The sequence below is a fragment of the Mesoplodon mirus genome, assembly GCF_964341445.2.
Source record: "Mesoplodon mirus genome assembly, chromosome: 18".
Classification (NCBI taxonomy): Eukaryota; Metazoa; Chordata; class Mammalia; order Artiodactyla; family Ziphiidae; genus Mesoplodon; species Mesoplodon mirus.
The window spans coordinates 8,402,642-8,423,962 of record NC_138994.1 but is presented as its reverse complement, the minus strand read 5'-3'; the positions used below and the strand labels follow the sequence as shown (position 1 = coordinate 8,423,962).

The 21,321-nt window shown below is 54.2% G+C and overlaps 1 protein-coding gene across 1 annotated transcript in view; it reads right to left on the bottom strand.

The window, feature by feature from the left end:
* WNT3 (Wnt family member 3) overlaps positions 1-21,321 on the bottom strand; it is a gene marked incomplete at both ends in the record, with an annotated part of 43,313 nt that overhangs the window by 5,829 nt on the left and 16,163 nt on the right. The gene's annotated exons all lie outside the window — the stretch shown is intronic.

The window sequence follows — 21,321 nt, the reverse complement described above, 5'->3', positions numbered from 1 at the left end:
CAGGGAGCTTGCACGTGTGCAAGCTTGCACTCATACATACACACACACATACACATACCACCATGGCAATGCCTCTCAGCCTCTTCCCTAGGATGATGCCTGCCCAGCCCAGAGCCTCCCAGTGTCTCTCCCCAGGTCTTTGTCCACCAGGGCCTCTGTGACCATCTTTGCAGCTCCCTAGAAGTTTCTGGAGCGCCATCTCTTTTCTAACCAGAGATTGGAGCTTGGCTTTGTTTCATGAAAGTCTAGCTCAGGGTCAGGAGGGAGAAGACCTCAGATCGTACTCCCCCGTCCAATGCAAGTGACCTGATCAAATCACGTCACTCTAATGTCCCTCATTTTTCAGTCAGTAGCCTGTCCATCTAGGTGGGGCTAACCACGTACCACCCTGCCTTCTGGGCAGTGCCTGCCTGGGTCCTGAGGGGTGGGAGTGACTGCAGGCCTGGCCCGTCTGCACCCTGGGCCTTAAGACTGAACCTGAGTGATAGAGCAGGTCAGCCCAGAGCCCCCTGATGGGCACCAAGACACACACAGCATCTGACGGGGCTTTGCAGGTTGCCCTCTCCTGCCCCTGCCCTGTTTACAGTTATACACTGGTTATTGTGATAATAATGATAATCAAACACCTATCATTTATTATGTGCTGGACCGGTTCTGAGTGCTCATGTCTTACCTTATGGAAACCTCACAGCAAGTCTGTGAGGTAGGAACTTCATTATCATCGTCAACATCCCGTTTCATAGACAAGGAAACTGAGGCCAGGGCGCTTAGTAAACTGCCCAAGTCTGCAGGACTGTGCAGCAGCAGAGTTGAGCCTCCCGCCCCAGCTCAGGCTGCCTCTGCACGTGCTCTTAACCAGCACGTCCAGGCCTGCCCTGCAGCTGCCCAGTGGTACTGCAACCACCGGATAGAGAAACCGAGCCAGGGCTCAGCGCAGATGACTCAGCACTGGGCCATCATGGGAGGAAGGGAAGAAGGCCAGGCCTCTCCCACTCCCTCCTCTGACGTTTAGGCCCCAAAGCCCTATATGCAGAGAGCTGGAGAGGGGAGCTGGGGCCAGACGGAGGGCGCTGCTACCCCCATGGCCTCACCTGGGTTTGGTTCTGAGCGTGGGCCATGAGGACCCCTCTAAAGGAATATGGTGATTCTTTGCCACTTCCTCATACCCGGCCTGGTCCCTGATTGTCCCAGAGCATCATGGGGAGACCTGGCACCCACTGCCCAGCCTCCGTGTCCCTCCCCTTCGGCCAGAGCCCTCCCCGGTCTCCCCCACCACAGGCACCTCCATCCATGCCTGTCCCTAGAGGGATGGACTGGCCTTGCGGAGCCCACACGCTCCTTCAACCTGGCCTCCTGGACCCACTGCAAACTCTAACCTGGTCAGGCCTGTGTCACGATCACCTCTGGCACCGGGGGGCTCTGTCCCATGTCGTCCCCCATTTACTGGTCTGCTCACCAACCACACCAGGGCCCCAGGGCTCCTTCCTTCACTCCTTCCCCATCCTCTGTCCCTCTCCCGGCCTTTGCCCTACACCCGTTGGCACTTCTGCAGGCCTGGGCACCCTCAAGCTAAGCTGGATCAGAATAAGAACCTACAAGAGATGCCTTTAGAGAGCACAAAGCCCATTATACAGATGAGAAAGCAGAGGCCCACAGAGAGAAGCAGCTTGCCCAAGGCCACACAGCCAGATCCACGGAGCCAGGTGAGGCTGGTGTCACTGCAGGGAAGGGGGGCTGGGGTGTGGGGAAGCCCCGGCTGGCTCTTCGTTTCCACTCAGTGAGGCTGCTCCTCATCCCAGCCCTCCGAGCGGCTCCCTGCTCCCTCATTTCACCAGTATCCCCACCCCAGTGGGTCCCAGGTGGGCCTACCCAGCCCAGCAGAATGCCCAAGCCCTACGCACTGGCTGGCAGGGCTTGGTTGGCTGCAAAGGCCAGAGCTGTCCCCCAGACATCTCCCAGTAGGGAGATGCCACGGTCCCCTGTGCTCCCCTCTGGGGCACCAAGCCCTTGACTGTGAATCCTTCCTCCTGGACAGTTACAATCTCTCCTCTGACCGAGCAGATTTCCTTTCCTCTGCAGTCGGATTCAACACTAGCGATCGTCACGACAACCATTTATTTAGCGCTTATATGCCAGGCACTTCACAGATATCATGTCACTTAATCCTCAACAAGAGCTCTATGACGTGGGTACTGTCATCTCGGTTTCACAGATGAGGAAGCTGAGGCAGAGAAGTTGGGCAACCATAGGTTTGTCTGACTCCAGGGATGATATCCTCCAAAAATAACTCCCAGCCTCAGAGATGATGAGTTCTTTGCCCTCCGCCCACCAAACCCTGCCTCCTTCCTGCTGTCCAGGTCCATCGTGCACCTGGAGCCAGGCTGCCTGCATTCAAACCCAGCTCTGCTGTTTCCGAGCTGCTGATCTCAAGCAGTTTACTTAACCCCTCGTGCCTCAGTTTCTTCATCTATTAAATAGACATAATGGGAGGGATAAAGGATAGAAAGCTCCTGGCACATAGGAAGCCCTCAAGTCGCGGTGGTCATGGTGGTTGCCTTGTGTTTAGGGGCTGTTCCCGGCACTTTGTCCCCTGCTATGTCATCAACCTCACTTCTCAGCCCTCCCATCCCTGACTTGACAGAACACGTCGGAATTTTCAGAGCCCCTTCCCATCCATCACTGGGAAGGATGCAGAGCTGGCCCCTTTCCCGGGAGCTCAGTGCTAACCAGTGTGGCTGAAAAGACGTCTGTGATCTGGCCGAGGGTTAAAGTTAACCCAAAGGGCAAGGGCATAGGGACCTTTCCAGGATGCTCCGTTCAAGGATTTCAGCTCAGATCTGGACATCCTGCCGGTGATGAGCAAGGGCCTCTAGGGGTGGGGGGTTAGCTCTGAGGGCTGGTGCTGGGGCTAATGGGGCTGTGGCCGTGGGGTTGATTTCTGCAGGACAGCTGCCCTCCCCCAAGTACGCCCTGCCACCCGAGCCCTGAGCCTCCTGCCCACACACGCTCACGTCTGAGATTCCACCACCACGGATGCGCTAACCTGACTCACAGCTCCTTGTCCCCGTCAGTGAGGGGCACGTTCCCCTGGAGGAGGCCACACAGTGAGCCTCCTCCTCCTCAGTTCTTCATACCGAAGTGGGAGCGCCTGCTGGACGGCTAGCAGCCCGCCACCCGGAGCTCCTCACCACTGCCCAAGTCCCCGGCAAACATCTTACCCATCCCTCAACCTCCAGGTCCTGGGTCGCCTCCATTCTGAAGAATTTCGTGGGCCCCCAGACAGAAGCAACCTCTCCTCCCTGTGTTTTTCCTCTACTTCACTCAGACCTTATCTCAAAGGGCTGAACTGACTTGTTTCCAATTCCATCTGGCTGTGCTAGTGTGAGTTCCCTGAGGACAGAGGTTGCGTTGTGTCTCCTCCCATCCCCCCCAACACCTCTCACCATACCAGACACACACACACACACAGGCACACTTGGCCGACCAAAGGGCCAGGCCCATGCCAGGTACTCGCCGATTCTCTAGGGGAGGAATAAAAGAACGACTCCTTCCCAAAAGGCCGGCCTGATCCACCCCCAGTCTTGCAGCCCCTCAGCCAAACTCCCCAGGCCTCCAGGCATCCGGAGGTTCCACCTACACACAGGACAAGATTCCTCAGTTCCGCTGAGGAAGTTCCTACGTTTAGGACCTGAGACAGTGGCTGGGCTCCCAAGGGAGGTGGGGACCTGCCTGGCACCGGCAGCTGGTGAGGGGGAGGGGGGAGGGCACCGCCAGGCCTATTTATACCCAGCTCCTGGCCCTGCCCGGCCCAAGGGCCCTGCCACCCTCCCCTACGGACAGTTCATCCTCCGCCCAACCACCCACTGCCCAGCTGGGCTGAGGACAGACACAGGCAGCCAGGCGGATGGGCGGCAGGTGCCAGCCAGTGACAGGCGGCTCCAGAGGCCTCGATGTTGACCTCTGAGGATGAAACCCCCTCTGCAAACAGGCCAGGCTTAAATGCCACGCACGGTCTCATCAGCCTCCCAGCCCCACCGAGCCATTCACCACCACGCGCGGCGCCTTCGGCCTCCAGAAGCTGGAGGTGGGCCTGCATGGTGAGCACAGGCCACCTCAGTGCTGAGCCAGCCTAGGCACACAGCATAGAGTGAGAGGCCTACAAGGGTCCCACACAGCGTAGCCTGTTCAGTGAAGGTGGCGCCGTGGACCCACAGACTCTGCCGTCCACCCAGCAATGACCTGCCGGCGGGGACTACGAGCTGTCCCCACCCTGCTCCCCTTAACGAGCCACGTGGGTTGGAGCCCTACACCCAACCAGGTGCCCTCCCCTGCACTCAAACTCTCCTACATTTTTGACCTTCGACTCTTCCAACATTATAGTATTTGAGAGATTGAGGGGCCTCAGGAGTCATCTAGTTTAGGGTGTTTCTTATTTGTTAGCCATTTTTTCCTAATATACATCCTCCCCCCACCCTCCACGGTACGTAAAACAGATAAAAAGAGGGACTCTTCCTCCAAAAGCTAAAGATAGAATCATCATATGACCCAGCAATTCCACTCCTAGGTATAGATCCTGGAGAAGTGAAAGCAGGGATTCAAGCGATACTTGTACACCAGTGTTCATGGCAGCAATATTCACAACAGCCAGAAGGTGGAAACAACCTGAGTGCCCATCAGCAGATGAATGGATAATAAAATGTGGTAAATCCATACAGTGGAATATTATTCAGCCACAAAAAAGAATGATGCTCTGATACATGCTACAACATGGATGAACCCTGACAACATTATACCAAGTGAAATAAGCCAGACACAGAAGGACAGATACAGTATGATTCCACTTACATGAGGTACCAAGAATAGGCAAATTCATAGTGACCAAGAATAGATTAGAGGTAGCTGGGGGCTGGGAGGGGAAGTTACAGCTTAATGAGTATGAGTTTCTATTTGGGACAATGAAAAGTTCTGGTAACAGATAGTGGTGATGGTTGGACAACATTGCAAACCTACTTGATGCCACTGATTTGTACACTTAAAAATGGTTAAATTGAAGGAAAAAAAAAACAAGGCAGGGGTGCAGAGACCTATCCCTTGACTTTCCCCTTGCTCTCACCTATGGCCCCTCTGCAGGATGCAGTCTGAGAACCACTGGTCTTATCTAATCCCTTCCTCCTCTGGATGGGAAGACTGAGACCCAGAGAGAGTTTGTTATTTTCCCAGGTCACACAGTCACATATGGGCAGGGCTGTGGAAGGTGGATCCAAGGGTGCAGCCCAGGGAAAGGCTCCAGGGTCCCCACCTCTGCTCTCAGGGTGAGCTCCGTGGCCAAGCCTCCCCCGGTCATGCCTTTCTTGGAGTCATGGTCCCCTTGGCCTCAGCTTTTCCAACGGCGAGGACTAACCATCTCTGCTAGCCCCAGACAGGCCACCTTAAGATGCTGACCCAAAGAACCGGTGCCTCTTAAGCTGACTGCCATGAGTTCAGGAGGAAGGGAAGGAGATGGAAAAAGGGAGGAATCAGAACCACGTCCTTTGTGGTCCTTTGTCTCTTTCCTCCAGAGGGACCACCGTGTTTCTGGAAACAATAGCCCAGTGCTTGGTGCTCTACCGCTGGCTCCTGGACAGTACTGGACAGATGGCCTTCCTGTTCCTGGGTCCAGAGGGGCCCAACCCTGGCCTGGGGCAAGACGGAAACTTCCAGAAGGGGAAAGAAAATCTTGAAAATGGGCAGAAAGTAAAGATCCAGCATTGGCCTTGGAACTCAAGGCTACTACCTTTCTACTTAGCTCAAGAGGCCACTCAGGGCTGGTGGACATCATGAGGGGAGCCTGACAAGTTCAGGGGCACATGTACCCAGTGGGGTGGGGGAGGGCAGGGGCAGGGATGCACCCAACTCCTGGAACTTCCAAAGAGCTTAAACACAAGTGCCAAGGGCCACTCACCCTGGTGCTTTGGCAGGGAGCTTGTGACAAAGCAAGAGCAGGGACTTAGGTCAAGGGTCACAAGCTACCACTTTTTTCCACCCATCCGCTTATTCTCCCTGGAGCACATGTGGGCCCCACGGGTGCCAAGCACAGCTCTACACCCTCCCAACCCAACCCTGAACCCATCTCAGTACGAGCCAAGGGGAGCGAGGTGCTTCTGAGTCCAAAGGGCTCACGTGGTCCCGTAGTCCTCAGAGCAGGCCTAGATACCCCAGCAGATGCCTTTCATCAACATCTCCCTGGACCTTTCCTGTCAGCAGCTGGTCCATTATTCACTCAGTAGGCATGGATGGGTCCTCTGGTTCTCATGTGTCCCAAGAAGAGCTACAGGGCCACCCTTGTTTATACACAGGAAGGGAAGGGTGAGGGTAGAAAGGATCCACAGACTGAGCTGGGACCCAAGGTCCAGAGAGGAGTCAGTGAAGAAGCAACTGCAAGAGCCTGACCCCAAGAGCAATAACCATGTGGAGTGCATAGAGGTGCCTGCCCTTAGGAGAGTAGCTTAAAGTCTTCCCTTGGTAAACAAATTCATTCCCCACCTATTCACTCAACACACATTTAACTGACGAGTGAAGCGGGCAGAGTGCCAAGCACTGGAAACATGGAGATGAACTGAGCCACACCCATGGGGCACCCAGACCAGGAGGCATCTGTCAATTACAGACCAACAAGCGTTTTTCCAGCACCTACTAGGTCTGGGTGCCATGTGTGCCATGAGTGACAAAGCGTCCCCAGGCACCTGTAGCTTAGCACCCAAGTAACCCTCATGCCAGAAAGCACACGGTAAGAGCAGGGGCATCCTGGAAGGGGGGCGAGCAAATCCCAGGCAGTGATGACCATGAAGGCACGCTGGAAGGCAGACACTGAGCTGGCGAAGGATGGCTGGGGCTCCCTCAGGGGGAGCTGGGGTGCCAGGGAAGAGCCCCAGGCAAGAGGTGGGAGAGAACAGCGGCGGGCCCACCCCAGCTGGAGTCCAGGAACCTTACAAAGGAACAGAGGAGGGGAAGGGGGCCCTGAGTGCCAAGCTTTACTCTGGCGACGTGTGCAGCCATTGAGGATTCCTGAGCTGGGCTTTGGAATATTAACCTATTAGACAACGTCTAACTGCAGAATGGGGCCAGGGGGTGGGCACTACGAGACCCAAGGCTGGGAAAGGAGTGGGGGTGAGGTGGCCGGGGTGACACTCTATGCTAAGGAGAGTCTCAGGCCTGTCTGCGTATTACAGTCCCCCAGGGGGACAGGTTTCAGGGGTCAGGGGTGAGCCTCTTTGGGCTGGGGCCCGAGCACCTCCCATTTAGTTTAGCAGGGCCTGTGGCTCTGGGTCTCAGGACAGTGGCCTTAGAAGCAGAGAGGAAGGGACTTCCCTGGTGGTCCAGTGGTTAAGAATCTGCCTTCCAATGCCAGGGACGTGCGTTCGATCCCAACCTAAGATCCCACGTGCTGCGGGGCAACTAAGACCGCACACTACACCTACTGAGCTCCCGCGCCTCAACTAGAGAGCCCGCAGGCCACAAACTACAGAGCCCGTGCGCTCTGGAGCCCGTGCACCCCAACTAAGACCCGACACAGCCAAAAAAATAAATTTAATAAATTTAAAAAAACAAAAAACAGAAGCAGTGAGTAAGGATGGGTCACATGGAAACAACAGGAAGGAGGAAAGGGTGACCAGAAAGATGGAGATGCTGTCAACCAAGAAAGGGAACGTAAGAGGCAAAGCAGTTTGGGGAAAAAAGAGGACGTCTGTGGGGCTGGTGAGGCCTGCAGGCACCCAGGTCCAGACAGCACCGGAGGTGCAGAGCTGGAGCCCAAGAGAAAGACCAAGGCTAGAAGTTCAGATCCGGGAATCTGTCCTGGAGCTAATAGCTGAATAATACTCGAGGCCTTGTCTCCCCCAGGGGGCACCCGGAAAAAGGGTGAGACAATCGGGGAGCCTCATGGTGGCGGCGGTGGATGCCATGTGCCAAGGGAGGGGAAGAGGGAGGGCACGAGGGTGGAGACAGGGCCCTCACACCAGGGGGGCTAGAACTTCAGGCCAAGAGGTGGGGAGGGCTTTTCCAAAACCCGGCAGGAGGCAGGCTGGCCGGGCTGGGCTCAGCCAACATGGGCACCAAGCACCCGGGTCTGCTTTCTTGCAGGTATTCCTGATCAGGAGACGTGCAGCCAACGGACCTGGACAGAGAGAGTCACCAGGCCCTTCCTTCCTTCCCTTCCTCTGCTCTTTCCCTCTTCCACTGTTGTCCCCACCCTCCTCCCTGGGTGATGCATCCTAAGCCTTCAGTTCACAGCCCTGTCCTCCTGCGGGGTGTGGATGGAGGGACCTCTCTGTGCTCACAGTGGGACCTCCCAGCCTGCCCCCCGCCCCCCCGGGGAGCTCGTCCCGCTCGCCCTGGGGCCCAGGATCTGGGTCGCTCCCTCAGGTTGTATTGGCTGAAATCTGGCCCTTTGGACTTCGGTCAGCACTTCCTGGATCTGTCGTGATCCAGGTCCACTGGTGTGAATGTGGGGGAAAGGGGGTATTCCAGGCCAGCAGTCCGCATCGCTATGGGTGACAAAACCCACACATCCCCCAACAAATGGAACCAAAGTAAAAAGCCGTTCCCTCCCATTGGCAGCAGCCCCTGAGGGCTGGCCACGGTGCCCTAAACTCTCCAGCACAACTCAGGGCCCTACTGGCCAAATGGCCACTTGTGCACTCTGTGAGCGGCTATGACAACTCCCCTCTGCTGCCCGACTTCTAGAAGCCACCTTTCAGGACCGAGTGGGCACCTCAGACCACCTGAGAGCTCAGAGGGGCCACAGCCGTGGGAGGGAGAGAAGCGAGTGGGGGGACACTCAACTCCAAGGTCTTGCGGAGTTCCCAGTAAGAGGGAGGGGCGGGCCCTGCGGGACGTTTCTTTGGGGAGAAGAAGGTGGGGACGGGGGAGGGAAGAGAGGGGTGCAGCGGGTGGGGCAGGGCCTCGCTGGAATGTTACAGCTTCTGTTCTCCAAAGCGGCTCCCAGAGTGCCTGGCCTGAGGCTCCTGGCTGATCTGATAAGATGTGACAAGGCGGCCTGAAAAATGTTGAAACCTGTAAAATGTTGAAACCTGTTTTTGGTTGTGTTGTGAGCGTTAGGGTTTTTTTTTTTCCTTCTCAATTTCATAGGAAACTGGAGTTGATCAGAGTGGAGAAAGGGAGGCGGTAAGAGAGAGGGATTGACCCCTTCAGGCAAATTGCAGGGGGAGGGGGGTGGCACAGAGCGGGATGGTCAGACCTGGGGAGGAGGAAGAGAGGGTGAGAACTGAGAGGAAGCACGGGGACAGAGGCCTTGGAGAAGCGGGAGGGGCTCCGGCGGCTCCAGCTTTGGGTCCTCAGGGCTGTGCCCTCCCTCGCACCCAGAGGACACACGAGCTCTCGGCGTCTTCCTTCAGGCAGGTACTAGCCTGGGAAGACGGGGCCTGAGCCCAGGTGGGTGTCCAGAGAGAAGTGAAAGGGGGCCCAGGGCCTCACTCCTCAGACCCCCAAAGGGTCTCCTGCGGGGCACCAAGACCCCTGGCGGACAATGTTTCCAGGTGACACAGAGGGTCGCCGAGCACTTCGGAACTCACAGGCGAGCCCTTTAAACCACGTCACGGGCTTCCCTGGTGGCGCAGTGGTTAAGAATCCGCCTGCCAATGCAGGGGACACAGGTTTGAGTCCTGGTCTGGGAAGATCCCTCATGCTGCAGAGCAACTAAACCCGTGCGCCCCAACTACTGAGCCCGCGCGCCTAGAGCCCGTGAGCCACAACTACTGAAGCCACCGCAATGAGAAGCCCGCGCACCGCAACGAAGAGTAGCCCCCACTTGCCGCAACAAGAGAAAGCCTGCACGCAGCAATGAAGACCCAACACAGCCAAAAATAAATAAATAATTAAAAAAAAAAAACAAACACGTCACACTTGTTGAGTCCTGACCCTTCAGAGCTGGAAGCTTCGGCCCAGCCTCTGCCCCCAGAGCCGCACAGCTGGTTATGCTGTTTCACAGTGGAGGCAGCTGGGGCCTGAAGACTTTAAATGACTGGCTTGGGGTTCAGGATACTTCTGCCAAATGGCTTCTCTCCAAACGAGTCGAGCCTTAGCAACTTGAGAGACGCTGAGCATTCTAGAAACCATGGTGGGACCAGGTCTCTGGGGTGCTCACTGGGCACAAAGGTAGATGCTTGATAAAAGCCTGGGGAACAGGAGGGGTCGGGCTGGGACGCTCCCCCGGAAACGTCTGGGTACAGGGCCTTTGAAAAAAAAAAAAAAAAAAAAAAAAAAGCCTGGGGAACGAAAGTGTCAGCCTGAGAAGGTTTCCCTGCCTGAGAAGGTTCCCCTGCCGTCTCTTGCTAGTTGGAGGAGGCGGGGCGGGGGAGGGACATGAGATGCCCTAGAGAGGCTTTAAAGCCTTCTGTGAGCGGCCACAGGCCTTAGTTACTCTATCACAGTACCAGGCCGCACAGTGTCCAGGTTGGTGGGACCTTGGCCGCGATCTGGTCCAGTTCCGGCTGAAGCCCAGACTTGCCCAGGGTACCTCCAGGCTTGAGACAGTGCAGGGAGCACAGCCCAGGCCTGAGACGCCCCCAGCCACAACTCTGCTTCCCTTCCACCACGCAGTTCCTTCTTCTTTCTTTTTGTTTTTGATAAATTTATTTATTATTTTTGGCTGCATTGGGTCCTCGTTGCTGCATGCAGGCTTTCTCTAGCTGCGGCAAGCGGGGGCTACTCTTTGTTGTGGTGCGCGGGCTTCTCCTGTTGCCGAGCACAGGCTCTAGAGTGTGTGGGCTTCAGTAGATGTGGCGCGTGGGCTCAGTAGTTGTGGCACACGGGCTTAGTTGCTCTGCGGCATGTGGGATCCTCCCGGACCAGGGCTCGAACACGTGTCCCCTGCATTGGCAGGCGGATTCTTAACCACTGTGCCACCAGGGAAGCCCATCAGCCCTCTTATTTACTTTGGGCTCCTATTCATCCATCAAGATCCAATTTTAAAAGCCCCACTTAATGTGTCCAGTTTAAACTGTTCCCTCTGGGTATTTCCCAGTTCTTGTATATACCTCAGGGGGAAACTAAGACACTTTCCATTGAATTGTCCATTGACGCTGTGTTTTTCCACTAAAACAGTTTTTTGAGAGGAGGAACCATTTCTTTCATTTTTGTAGGCTGGGCGGGCAGAGTGCTTGGTTCCCCAACAGGCCCAGCACACCTCCTCCTTCTGCCGCACCGAGCGGCTCCGCTTGATTACCCCAACCTCCTCACCTCCCCCAAATCCCACAGGCTGCCACCAGGACAAGCTGAGGGCAGGGGATGGCCGCACTGGTCCTCTGGGCCTTATCACACAGCCTCTGCTTCCACTGTCTAGAAATCCTTTATCTGAATCTTAGGAAGAAGCCCAGGAGGGAACATGGAAATCAGAGCTGCTTGGCTGGGAGTTCACTCTCACAGTGGCTCCCTAGGGCTCTTCTGAAAGCCCTGTGTCTTCAACTCAACAAATATTCATGGTAGGCCAGGCCCTGTCCTGGGCACCGGGTGCACAAAGTGGTGCCTGGGGCACCCCTGGTGTTGCATGAGCTCCCAGCTGAGCCTGCGCGCTGCCCCAGGTAGCCCGCGCTCCTCCCTGACTGGGGCCGGCATGCCCACCCACCCTGCCTCACACCCAGACAGCAAGGGCCACCTGCCCTGGTGAGGGCTCAGGTCCTGAGGACTTCACCTGCCTCGACCACCCCACCCACAGTCCCTTACACCACGCCTTTTGGAGGACCAAGAACATGATTTTACCAGCTGGCTGCTATTCGGGGGTGCAGGCCATGGCACTAGGGCACTCAGATCACTTGCAGTGGTTTTGAAAAATACAGACAGCTGGGCTCCAAAGCCAGCCCCGCTGAATCAGACTCTCTGGGGAGGAGTCCAGGAAGCTGGATCGTTGAAAACCTCCTCCAGAGTATGACCACAGCACAGTATGAGATGATGCAACGTGAAGTACCCAGCAAACCCTAGAAGGTTCTCTGGCCAAAGACGTTTAACCTGAGTCTCCACAAGCCTTAAGAAGTAACTTTCAGCTATCAGGAAACACGAGGGATAGAGGAACAAACCAAATGACACTATGGGGAAGCAACCAGACAAATTCACAAGGCGACAGGCCTGAACCCTGCAAAGTCCAAGTCACTTTTAAAAAGTGTGTGTGTGTGTGTGTGTGTGTGCATGCGTGTGTGTGTGTTGGGGGAAGGAGGGGAGGGATGTTTTAGATTAAAATAAACTTAGGAGACAGAACAATCAAATAACTGGAAACTGGTTTGAAAATCCTAGCCATGAAGGCATTTTGAGGATAATTGGGGAAATGTGAATCATTAGGAATCATTAATAATTGGGTTAAGTGTGAAAATGGTATGTGGTCACAGGCGTCATCCTTACATTGTAAAATACAGAGGTGAAGAGTCATGATGACTGTAACTTACTCTGAAATGGTTCAGCAAACCGAACACTGTGTAGGGGATGGGGGGCGGGGAGGGAGGAGAGAAAGGGGAGGGGGGAGCAACTACGGCAAAATGAAAAACACTTGAACTAGGAGGTGTGTACGTGGGTGCTCCTGGAATTATCTTTTCTGTTTTCCTGATTAACAATTTTCATAATAAAAGTTAGAAGGAAAATAAACTCCAACTAACTCGTGGGGACTTCTGGACACGACCCGCGCGGGGCTCGCACCTGGCCTCGCCCGCCCCGAGCACGGAGGGTGGCCGAGTCTCCGGACCCGCTGTGGCCCCTGCGGCAGCAGGTGCACCCGGCGGGGCGGGGGACGGGGGGCGCGCTGCGCCATGGCTGGGCGCTCAGGGCGCCGTCCGCTCCCCGCCTTTCAGGGCGGGTATTTCCACCGCGTTCCCAGGAGCGCTTCCTTGAGCCCGGTCCCCCCACGGCGCTGAGCACGCGCAGGTGGGAAACAGCCCTGCCCGGCACCTGGACTCCTCCCCCACCCCCCCGCTCTGTTTAGGGAGGCTCCACGCAAGTTCAAAGCGGTGGCTGCCCCTCTCTCCCGGCCCCATCCCCATCCGCAGGCGAGGCAGCCCGAGCGAGCCTCGACATCTTCCTCTGCGCCCCTCCAAATCCATCGGTCCCGGACTCCCGCCGCCAATTCCTCTGCAGTGTCCTTGCACTCACTCCCCCGTCCTTTCTTCTCAAGGGCCCCCTCGCCACAGGCGCCTGAGTTTTGCGAGCATCTACTCAGCACCTATTAGGAGTCGTATTCGGGTCCACCGCAGACCCACGCAGGACCTTTCAATGTTCCAGCACTCAGAGGGGTGGGTCACCTGCTCTCAACCCTGGCTGCATGTCACATGGCTCCGGGGGAGTTTAAAACTACTGATGCTGGGGCCCCATCCCCGGAGAAAGGGATTTAATTGGTCTGGGTGGTGTCCCCTCCTCTCTGTGGTCGCCTCCCTTCCTCCATTATAAGAGGAGCACGCAAGGGACCTTCCTGGTGGTCCAGTGTTTAAGACTCCACGCTTCCGCTGCAGGGGGCACCGGTTGGATCCCTGGTCAGGGACCAGAAACACTGTCCTCGGTCACAGACAAGGCTCAGAACCTGCCAGTGGTCACCGGGGGTCGGGCGGGGGCACAGCTGGGCCGCCTCAGCCTTCTGCCATCCATCCCCAGGGGTCCTACCTCCTCCTGCGCCAGCACTAACCCATCCTTTACCACCACGGTTTTGTCCACGTCCTCTCCCTCATCGTCTCTCCCTCACCGTCTCTCTCCTGGCCTCCCAACAAATCTCCATCTTTATGGGAACGGAAGCAAACCTTTTCTGATCCGGCAACACATCAGTAAAAAGTGTTTGGGCACGCCCCCTCCATTTACATACATTAGGTCTAAATCACACGCCAGCCTGCCACCATGCTCACCTTTTAGGTGCATTACAAAACACACGCTAACATGCACTGGAAAAAGACAAGATAGAGAGTATATTTCCAAAGAATCATCTCCTCCTACAGCCGCATCTAGTGACCTCCCACCCAAGCCTTCAAGCCTGTGTCCATTTCCTAGCCTTGCAGTGGTGGGTATATGTTTGTTCAGTGGAAATTCTCTCTGCAGAAAGGCAGGACGCCACCAAACACTCTTGGGGTTCAAGGTACCGAGGCCTTTCTCCTCCTTTCTTCCCCATCTTTCTTGGTTCTTGCCCACAGCTACTTTGTTTTTGTCTAGGATTTCAAGTTCCCCACTCATCTCTCACCGGCAGTGATTTCTCTCCCCACATCCATGGTGGAGCTCTCCTGTCCACCCGCCTCCTCTCCGTCTGCCCTCACTTTCCCCTCCCTCACCTCTGCTCACTGCACACACCGTTGTCCCACCAGACCAGCTGCATCCCTGCACGAGTGCTGGTGCCACAGGCAATTTCCATATTTTCAGTCCTGTGTTCCTAGTCACATTTGTTACAAAAGTATTTCTTCCAGGGGAAATACACTTTGGACAGAAAGGATAAAATCAATCTGTCTCTCTCTCTTTCTCTCTCTCTCTCTCTCTCTCTTTCACAAGCACACACACACACACAGAGCAGACATTTAAAGTAAAAAAAAATTAATTACCAATTTCTCTAATAGGATGTGTGTTCAACATGAGGGGCAAAATACCATAGCATATTAGCTCCAGTTAAGGGTCCTTTGTAAATCACCTGGGCTAAGAGAAGGCCTGAGTACCACAGACAGGAGAAGGTAGCCACAAAACACAAGAGAGATGTAATGGGGACATGCAGAGCTGTAAACGAAATAAAGCGGAAGGCTTTTACAGGTGCATACCCAGTGGTGCATAAGATAATGTGAGTGCATTTATTTGGGTAGAGAGTGGTTAATAAGGTCATGAGGAAATAATTTACTGAACTGTGTAAGGTAGTGAGGGGACCAATTTACTGGGGCACTCAGAATGGTTATTATTATTATTACTAATAACAGCTAACATTTATTGAGCCCTGACTAGTGCCAGGAGCCATGTAAAGCACTTAACATACAACATATATTTTAATTTGCCAAAGAACCCTACGAGGTTATTATTATCCCCATCTGACATGGGTTCAGAGAGGCTAAGTAACTTGTCTGTGGTCACACAGCTAGGATATGGTGGTGCTGAGATGGCCACTAGAGCGATGAGGTGAGACATTAGGACAAGGTCTGTATGGAGCGTGTTGGTGGAAGGCTGAGGGGGAGGGGACTACTCAGGTCTGTCCTGCTACTCAGGCTGCTCTCTGGATTTACAGCCCTATACATTCAAATGTTGGGGCCCCTGCCTATTGATCTCTCTCCCTTTGAATGTTGTCATGGATCTTCCACACTCGAGGTTTACTTCTCTGTATCTCAGACAAGGCCAGACCCACACTCAGGGCTTCCCCGGGGAGAGGAGACCTCCATCTGAGGGCTGAAGAGGTTTGCGTGTGAGACAGGACACATGAATTGACCTCTTCCAGGAGAGGTCAGGGTAGACGACACACGTTCTAGCACCTTCCAGTTTGCAAGGCATCAACGGGATCTCAGTGAATCCTCACAACAGCCCTGGGAGGGAAATACTGTCTCTTTACAAAGGAGGAAACTGAGGTTCAGACAGGGCACCATAAGCCAGTAAGTGGTGGTGGGGTTTGACCCTCGTCTGTCTGACCCCAAATCCTGTACTGTTGCTATTTTGCTCCGCTGTGGAGATTCCACCCACTGGTGATGACCAGCTCATTCAAGCAGAACGCATTTATTCAGCACCCACTGTGTGCTCTGTACGGAACTGGGCACAGGACAGTGTCACGTCCTTCACCTGGAGGAAGGTAAAACGGAACGGGCAGGCCACGTGCACAGGAACCGAGGACCAGCCAGCACACAGACCGTCCTGGTGGAGACGGAAGGCACACACAGAGCGGGATGGGTGCGGATGATCCACAAGACCTCAAAGGGCTGTGCTCTGGGGTAGATCTTTATGAGAGAAAAGGAAGAGGAAGGGCACTTCTGAGACAGTGCTGTGACTCAAAACACGGAAACCCGAGGAGCAAAGAGGGAGGAGGCCAGGGCTTGAGGTCCCAGCTGATGAGTTTAGACCCCATAGGCAGGGAAGTGGGGACCACCTATGGACCTGAAAGAGGCCTGGGCCCTACACAGGGCTGGCCCCCCTGGAAAGGGGTCCCTCAGAGCTGGAAGGAACGCTGGGTTCAAGCTGGCACAAAACAAAGGCCCCCAGGAGGCTCCATGGCCCCAATGGGGGAGTTCACTTGGGGTCCCAGGAACTGAGGTGCTGGGCAACTCAGCCAACTGGGGGAAGGGGTGCTTCCAAGCCTTCACAGAATTCAGATTCTCCTTTGTTCACAGAACAAACACACTGCACCATGTGGAGAAGATAAAAATCTAAAAGCTGACACCTGACCAGACTCAAGCTTTTGCTACAGCCCAGTCCGTAGAGGGATTCCTGGGAATCCCCTCTTCTTTCCAGGCCGGGAAGATCTCAGCACCCCCTTCTCTCACTCCCTCTGCCAGATCCACTGGCTGCTTCCATCCGGGGGTGCCTTTGCCTCATGACAGCTGGTGGGAGATCCTCCCCACTCACCGCACCGCCGGCCCTCCGGCCGCCATTTGGGCCCCCGTGACCTGTGCTCTCAGGTGTTAAGGCAGCAGCCGCTCACCTGCCTGGAATGAAGTCCCCCAACCTTCTCTGCTCCAAGAGAAACAGCCTCTGGCATGTGCATCTTAAACCTCCTGGTTCGCATCACCAGCTTCAGCCCCTCTCCCAAGGCCCCCACTTCTCACTTCTGTTGTGCGGCCAGACCAGGGAAGGGGCTAAAATAAAGCCCTGGCCAGTACGAAAAGAGGAGGATGGTCAACCCCGTGACCGCTGGGGAAGAATGGAGTCCGCCTCCGGGGTCTGAGGAGGCCAGCTGCCACGTGCGGAAGGGGACTCCAGGTTGCTCATTTCAGAAGTCGGGGAGATGTGCCCCCTCCCCCGCAAATCCGGGTGCCCCTTTATAATCCTCAGGAATCTTCCCATCTTTCACCAGGATAACCAAGCTGGGTAAACGCCACCACAGGCCTCCTGCCTGCGAACATTTCCCAGGCTCACACGGGGCCCCGGGCGAGGGGCTGGGGGCGGTGATACCAAGCAATTCCAGGACCTCTCTGCCTTTTCGGCAGCACTGCTGACTCACGGGTGACTTTCTGCTGTGTAGTCTCAAAGTCCTGCCTCAGTATCTCGGTCTTTCTGGGTCAGCCACGAAGGTGCTGGTAACTTCCCCGGCCTCTCTCGTGCTCACCGAATGGGCTCTCTGTTATGCGCATGCGTGAATGTGCTCGCTGTTATGCGCATGCGGACACGTAAAACCCAACGCTGCGATGGACTTCCATCTTATTGGGAAGGCTAGAGGATAAGTCAGGTTCTCATTAGGGTTAATTATAGGTGAAAAGAGGTAGAGGAGATGCCCAATCCCTGAGTGGTGAGCAGCACCGCCTACTACGGGCCGATCTGGCTCACCTGAGTCCTGGTCCCTTTGCTACCACCAGTTCATGAGGTGGAAAAATGTAAACATCACCTACTTGAAAGAGACTGGAGGGAGGAGTCATTGACAGGATGTAGGTAAAGCCCTTATCACAATCCCTGGCACAATAGATGGTAGTTGCTATTGTTATAAGTGCTAACAGACCAATGCCATCTCCATGCCAGGTACTATTTCATGTGCGCAGGGTACTGTTATCATCACCCTCACCGGGGGAGGGAAATTGAACTGCAGAGATTACGTAGTTTGCCGGAGGTTACCCGGGTAGCCGGGAGCACATCCAGTCTGACTCCAGAGCCTTCAGCCTTAACCACAGTGCTCCACCGGCTCTCTGGAAGAGGTCGGTGGAGAGCTTCATTACTCAGCAGGTGGGGACCGAGCACCCGCTCGTGGGAAAACAGAGAGGTGAGTGTGACATGGTCCTTGCCCTGCAGAGGCTCCCAGATTCATAGGGAGATAGATGCCTAAAACGAAAACGATAGGAGACCTAATGCAGGAGATGCATTCTACCGGGGTGATGGGGTTAGGCTTTGTACAAATACTGTGGGAAGGGTCTGACACTGGCCAGGGAGACCCATGTCCCCAGGGTACAAAGATCAGCTGGGCCTGGTTTCTGCCAGCCTCACAGGAAAGGGGATTCAGCTAAATTGACCAGTTGATTAGCTGATTGCTTCATTCATCCATTCATGCATTCATTCAACTCAAGACCCTCTGGGATGGGTGCTCTGGACTGAACTAGTTCACACAGAATGATTTTTAAAAGTCAGAGGAATCATAGCAAAAAAAAAAAAAAAAGTCAGAGGAATCATAGTCCAATTGCTGAGATGAGTAAGACCACAAGGACAAACTGACACGTAAAAGGGACAGGAGAATCTCCTAGATCACAGTTTCCAAACAGGTAATAAGTTGTTACTTGAGAGAGTAAATATTTTTGGAAAACAGACTAAACAAATGAAAACAAGGATCATGCCTGCAGGCCTCTCTGTGTTGCTAATATAAGATGCGAAGATGCTAATAAGCACCACAAACACCAAGAGGCTGGAAGTAGCAGGTGGCACCTCCCAAGCTTATTGGACCCCAAAAGCCCTCCTCAGCAGGATTATGTGGGACTGGTGTAAGAAACACAGTTTGCAACTTGCTGCTCTGACCCGAAAGGTATGCAGAAGACCTGGGAGAGAGGGTGGAAGTTAGACTGGGAAGATTCCCAGGAAGGTGACCGCTCTGAACGGGATTTTGAAAAAGTCCAGAAAGGTCATGGCCAGATGGAGGAGTGATGGAAAAGAATTTTTTGGTCAGTAAAGGGGTCCTAAGACCCCTTTATCTTTACAATGGAGGCCCGAGGAAGTAGCATTTTGCTCCAGGGCAGGAAGGGAGGATGAGTAAGGACCTAACAGTGAGGACAGAGATGCCACTAGGTGATGGCAGCCGCATCTGGTTTCTGATGTGCACTGAAGAGCTCATGGCTTTTCTTTCAGAAGGAGGGAGTCCCAGCGCTTGGATGAAGGCTTGGGGGAAGAAGTCACCTTCTGGTATTCCCTGAAAAGGCACCTGAGGGAATTCCCTGGCAGTCCAGTAGTTAGGACTCCACGCTTGGAACTAAGATCCCGCAAGTTGCACAGCACAGCCAAAAAAAAAAAAAAAAAAAAAATGGCATAGGGCTTCCCTGGTGGCACAGTGGTTGTGAGTCCGCCGGCTGATGCAGGGGACGCGGGTTCGTGCCCCGGTCTGGGAAGATCCCACATGCCGCGGAGTGGCTGGGCCCGTGAGCCATGGCTGCTGAGCCTGTGCGTCTGGAGCCTGTGCTCCGCAACGGGAGAGGCCACAACAGGGAGAGGCCCGCGTACCACAAAAAAAAAAAAAAAAAAGGCATAAACTGGCACCTGAGAGATGTTATTGCTGTAACTCAGGCAGGGTGGCCCACTGGGACAGAAGGGCAGAGAGGGGGCCAGGAGGAAAATGTGCCCTGGCTCTGGTGGGGCTGACGGGATGGGGACTCCTGGGAAGAGTGGCCTTATCTCTGAACACTGGGCAGGGCGTTCACACCCAGTGAGGTGAAGAGGTGAGCCAGGGAAGGGAAGGCTGCAGCTCCGTTAGCTACTTTTGCCCCTGCCACCAAATGGCCAGTGGCGCCCTCTGGCCCTTGGGCAGACAACGTGAGGAGCTGGAGGTCGGGGAGGATGTCCACCAGACACACCAGATGTGGCCATATGTTCTTCCAAATGCACATTTTTTTTTTTTTGGCTGCACCGTGCGGCTGGTGGGATCGTAGTTCCCTGATCAGGGATTGAACCCCGGCCCTGGCAGTGAAAGCATTAGAGTCCTAACCACTGGACCACCAGGGAATTCCCCCAAATGTGCATTTTTATGTGTCCACATGAACCCCAGGGTCCCAGCCCCGCCTCTGCTTCTCCCAACCCTGGGACCTTAAAGCAGTCCCACCTCTGCCAATGAAGATCACAGACCACATTCTACAGCTGCCAGACTGACAAGAGTGAACCCACACGAGTTCAAGTGTCAGTGAAAACGTAGAGCAAAGATGAGAGAGCAGATGGGCACAACCTCTTTGGAAAACAGTTGAGCATCAACTTGCAAAGTAGAACTTTCACATGTTCTGCAGCCCCAAAGTTCCACTCCTGCGTAGGTACTCCTCCCAGAGAGCTATTCTGCCTCATGTGCGCCTCAAGACACTCGCCCACTGAGAGGAGATGGAACAGACAAACATCTTATGATAAAAACCCTAACAAACTTTTTGGCCAACCCAATATATACACATATATATATATATAACTGAATCACTTTGCTGTACACCTGAAACTAACACAACATTGTAAATCAACTATACTTCAATAAAAAATTTTTAATAAAATAAAATAAACAAAAAATATATATTGTCTAGGCATTCCTAGCTGGGAGAACTATTATTTTAAAGTGATGGAATAGTGACTTCCCTGGTGGCGCAGTGGTTAAGAATCTGCCTGCCAATGCAGGGGACACAGGTTCCAGCCCTAGTCTGGGAAGATCCCATGTGCTGCGGAGCCACTAAGCCCCTAAGCCATAATTACAGAGCCTGTGCTCTGGAGCCCGCAAACCACAACTACTGAGCCCACATGCCAAAACTACTGATGCCCGTGCTCCACAACTACTGAATGCCGTGCGCCTAGAGCCCATGCTCCGCAACAAGAGAAGCCACCACAGTGAGAAGTCCATGCACTGCAACGAAGAGTAGCCCCTGCTCGCCACAACTAAAGAAAGCCCACATGCAGCAACGAAGACCCAACGCAGCCAAAAATAAATAAATAATTTAAAAATAATAAAGTGATGGAATAAATATACAAAATTCAGAATGTGATCATGCCTGGAGGAAGATACGGGGATAGGACGGGGAGGACCCCACAGATAGATGCAATGACCTTGATCATATTCTGGTTCTTCAGGGGTGTGGTAAGGCCCAGGTTGTTTTTATCTTGTTATTATATCCTGTATTTATGGTATGTTTATTCTCTCATGTGCATCAAGCATCACATCATAAAAAACATTTTGTATCAGTCTGCAATCAAAAATGTTTTAAGAACAAAAAGCATTATGTGGCCTCTCTGTGCCTCAGTTTCCTCACCTTCCTTCCTATGATCCAGCAGGCTCTTCTCCCCTAAAGGTTGGAAGTGTACAGTGACTGCCATCCCTGGGTCAGCCTGCATCCCACCCAGGCTGCCTGGTACCCCAGTCAAACTTCCTCACTGTGCTTAGCAGGGCTGAAATGGCCAGTGTCTAGCCATTAACTAGGGCCATATTAAACCTACACAGACCAGTCCTAGGAATCCCCCCAAAAAAACTCCAACAGCCACGAA